A 4,702-nucleotide genomic window follows, 5' to 3' on the forward strand; every position below is an offset into this window, starting at 1 on the left:
AACCAGCTGTATCTCACCAAAAAACCGAGCTGGGGGAAGGGCACTTGACAGGCTGCAGATCCAGCCCTGTCTCCACCCTGCCTCTCCCCTCTCCGCTGCTCTAAAGACACACCCAGAGGTCCTGGGGGAGGAGAAGTACAATAAGAAAACACCTGTGAATTCCTTTTCTCTCTTATAGAAGTTTTCATTTGCACTCGCTGACCCCAGGGCACGTCCAGATGGATGAAGGCCTGGGGTGGCTTCTCGTTCTTGGCTGCGTTCCCTTTGCCTATCAATCACTGTCCCCCAGCCTGACAAGCTCCGTTCTTTGCTGCTGCTCATCCTTGGGTTGTTCTGGTGATGACTCTGAGGTCTTCCCCAGATGCAAGAATTTCTCAGTGTTTTTATTCTTCCCACCATCCCAAAGCATGTGCTGGCTGACTCCTGAAGGCCTGGGTTCCCATCCATAGCCAGCCGGTGAGCAGAAGGATCCTGGAGGATGCACTTGGCTCTGTGACCCACTCGCTTTGCCACTGTGGACACATCACGTGACCTCCCTAAGCGTCCAGATCCTTGGAAAGAACTTAATGGTGTCAAAGGACAAAAAGTTAGTAAGGACTGAGTTTAAAAAAGATCTTAATTGGCTTTATTTTCGATTCTAGAATTGGGAAACAAAGCTTCGCTCCGTTAATGAGGAGTAGTTCCAACAGGCTGAGCAGAAGGGCTTGGTTTTATAAACAGAACGGCTGAAAAACGCAGAAACCAAGAACACAGCATTTCTTATTAAGGCCAGTACAGGGAGACAGAATGATAGAAAAATAACGAATTGGTTAACATCATATTACTTCAGGTTACTTTTTGTTAGGATTAAAGGATTAAAGGATGTAAGGATTAAAGCAGAGGGAACTTCTTCATTGTCATGCAGCTTGATTGACTTGTTTGGGAAATTTAGCTGTCATCCCTACATTCTTGACCCAGGTTGGGGAGGAGGCAGGGAGGAGCTGGGTAGCCTACCTGTTCAAGACAGAGATTCCCAGGTCCTTCCCCAGGCCTAGGGAGTCAGAGGTGGCCCAGCGGACTTCTTCTGTCAGCTTTTCTTCAGATGTATTCTGGAAAATTCCAATGCACACTCACATCTGAGAACCCCTTGATGGAAGAAAACTGCATCTGTAATTATCATTAATTATCATTTTTTTGCAGAGGCGGGTACTGGGGATTGAACCCAGGGGCACTCGACCACTGAGTCACATCCCCAGCCCTATTTTGTATTTTATTTAGAGACAGGGCTTGCTGAGTTGCTTAGGGCCTTGCTTTTGCTGAGACTGGCTTTGAACTCTCAATCCTCCTGCCTCAGCCTCCAGAGCCACTGGGATGGGATGATCTTTTAGAAATTTCTTATCTTCTGATGATCCTATCTGATCTTAGAATTTTTTTTTTTTTTAATCTAAGATATCTGATCTTCTCACATCAAATGAACCCGAATCCATGCTCCAAGAGAGCGCTGTCATCTTCTCAATCTCAGTGAGGACAGAGGGAACATAACATCCCCATTCCAGTAGAACGTCCGTGTCGTCCTCAGCGAGCCACCACAGGGAGCCTTCCAGGAGTCACATACGCATGCTGGAGAGTCAGAAGAGTGACTCCAAATCTGAGCTATGCCAGGTGCCGAGGGTCAGTCGGGGGGAGAGCAGAAGGGAGCGAAGCCGGAAGTGAGGTAGACTGCTCTTTGAGAAGCCTCATTTCATTTTGTGACACTTTCCCTAATATGAAGAGCCTGTTCAGGGATCCGTCACTCACTAGGCACTCAGAACTTCCGGATTTCCTGGTTTCAGACACAGGGCAGGTGAGTCTAAAAGAAGATCAGACACAGGACAGCTCCTGAGGGAGGAGATGCCTGGCTCCTAGAATTCCATTTCTCAGGAGGAATTCCATTTCTCATTCCTCAGGAGTTTGGTGGAAGAAAAGAAGAGATTTTTCTCCTCCCAGAGAAAGATGGGGATGCCTTGTAATCCCAGTGGCTCGGGAGGCTGAGGCAGGAGGATGGAGAGTTCAAAAGGAGCCTCAGCAAGTTAGCGAGACCCTAAGCAACTTAGGGAGACCCTGTCTCTAAATAAAATACAAAAAAGGGCTGGGGATGTGGCTCAGTGGTTAAGTGCCCCAGGGTTCCATCCCAGTACCAAAGAAAGAAAGGAAGGAAGGAAGGAAGGAAGGAAGGAAGGAAGGAAGGAAGGAAGGAAGGAAGGAAGGAAGGGACAGAACAGGCATAAATGATCCCCATGAAGGGACCTGCTGACTTGAGGAGATGTCAGGGCAAATCACTTGTGTGTGGTTCATAGTGGGGACACAGCACAGTACTAGCCAGTCTGTTTCTCAAATGCCCATTCCTTGAAGATTTCAGCAGCCTTCTGGAAATGTTTGGCACCTTCTCCACGTGGCAAAACCTAGAGTTATTTTAAGGGGATGGTTCCAAAATCATTTCAAAGCTCTCGGTGCCGATGTTTACAGAACTTCTCCAGCTGCCAAAGATTGAAGCATGGCGGATATGCTCCATGTGGGAGGAGCGCAGGGCGCTGGGAGCGAGCTCTTTGTAGACATCTGATGTGCACCTAGCCTGGGTCCCACTTCCCTCTTCCCACCCTCGTCACCCCATTCTTTCTACTTGGAGGCCATCCTGTTTTGCAGACAGAGCCTAAGCAACTTTTTTTTTTTTTTGGTGGGAGAAGCAGGGACTCAATTTCTCCCATTTCCTTTAAACCCACACAGCTAGGCTCATTTCCCTGACTTCTTCTGCAGAACATGTGCTAAACACTTGGTTCCCTCACGTGGCCTGCTGCCTGGTTTCTGCTCACTTCGGGGGAGGGGCGGGGAATGGAGCCTGAATCAGGGGTAACAAGCTTTGACCCATGGGCCAAATCCTACGGCGGTCTGTTTTTACAGGGAAAAAAAAAAAAAAAGTTCACTGCAACACACCACTCCTTATTGACTTACTGTCCATGGCTGCCTTCAATCTCTAAAGGCAACAGAGACTGTGTGGCCCCGCTAAGATGAAAGTATTTTCTGTCCTGGAAAATGTTTTCCAACCCCTGGTTCAAACAAAGGAGATGTGGGTCTAAGTAGCAAAAAAAAAAAAAAAAAAAAAGGGGGGGGGGATTCAAGAGAAATAGCTGTTGTTTGCAACAGAACAACAGAATAAGGAACATGCATGGATGCTCTTTGACTTACAATGGAACCACCTGATAAGGTCATTGCAACTTGAAAATATCACTTGAAATGCGTTTAAATACATTTAACCTACTGAGCCTCACGGCCCAGCATCACAGTCCACTTAGGGTGATCGTCCTGCCAGGCTGCCTGGAGCTATGGCTGGCTGCCACTGCCCAACATCAAGACTTCCATGCTCCAGAATCACGCCTGGGTTCCAGTTCTCAACCTTACCAGTTGGATAGTAAGATTGGATATCCAGGTCAAGTGACTCCTGGGCCTCCATTTATTTATTTGTTTGTTTGTTTGTTTGTTTGTTTATTTATTTATTTATTTAGCTGTGCTAGGGATTGAACCCAGGGCCTTGTGCATGCAAAGCAAGCACTCTGCCAACTGAGCTGTATCTCTAGCCCTGGGCCTCCATTTTATTCAGCTAGCATCTGAACTGACTTGGGAAAAGATCCATATTCAAAGTACAGTTTCTGCTGAATGCATATCATTTTCATACTCTTGTAAAGTTGAAAAAACAGAGGTAGAACCGATTTAAACCAGTTCCCAAGTGCCGATCAGCTGTGCCAAGCACCTTAGTAACATCCTCTCTTCTTGACTCTCCAAGGGAGTTATTATCAGAGTTCCTATTTTATAGCTGAGGAGACTGAGACCCAATGTTGCTGAGTCCCTTGTCCTGGTCATCCAGCTAGTAAGGGATGGGGTGAGACCTGGAACGCAGAGCCCAAAGTCTTGACCATGAGGCCATCCCACTGACTGGCTCCGTGTCATCAGGGAACCTGGCAAAGGCTGCCTCCCCCATTCACCAGGTCAGTTGTGCCCAAAACCTTGGCACTGACTGACCGCAGCAGCAGTATGACTGGAAACTTGGGTTCTTTTGCTTTCAATGGGCCCAGGAGGCTGCATTTAAAATGCCTGGCTGTGGGTGGGTGGCAGCAGTCTTCTCTACTCTGCCACAATTGTTTTGCTTGGCTCCACGATTAGATTTTCAGAGGAGGCAAACCTAATATTGTCAGTCACATTGCTTTTTTTCAATTTTCAAAATTTGGGACAGGATGAAGTAGATGCATCCAAAATTTAACCCCACGACTGGCATAATAAATAACACTTTTCAATGTTTCTGCATTGGCCTTTCATCCAAAAATCTCAGGCGGCTTTATAAGCAGCTACTATTTACTGTTCTATGACACCCGGGGGACTGTAATGGAGTGTGGCTGCCTGGAGACCTGAAGAGTCCCTTGAAATGGTGTCATTTTCTCTGGTTACAGTGAGCACTTCATTACTAGTTGAAGAAGAAGAAGAAGAAAAAGCTGTGAACCAATTTCTCTCTTTGTTTAGGTTGGCATTTACCTAGATCAGTATTTCAGGCATAGCCTGGGTTCAGATGAGTCTTGCTTATGCTACTGGGCATAGATGAAAGAAAGAAAGGAAGAAAGAAAGGAAGAAAAGAAGAAAGAGGAAAGGAAGAAAGAATGGAAGAAAGAAAGAAAGGAAGGAAGGAAGGAAGGAAGGA

Source organism: Sciurus vulgaris, assembly GCF_902686455.1.
Source record: "Sciurus vulgaris genome assembly, chromosome: 16".
Classification (NCBI taxonomy): Eukaryota; Metazoa; Chordata; class Mammalia; order Rodentia; family Sciuridae; genus Sciurus; species Sciurus vulgaris.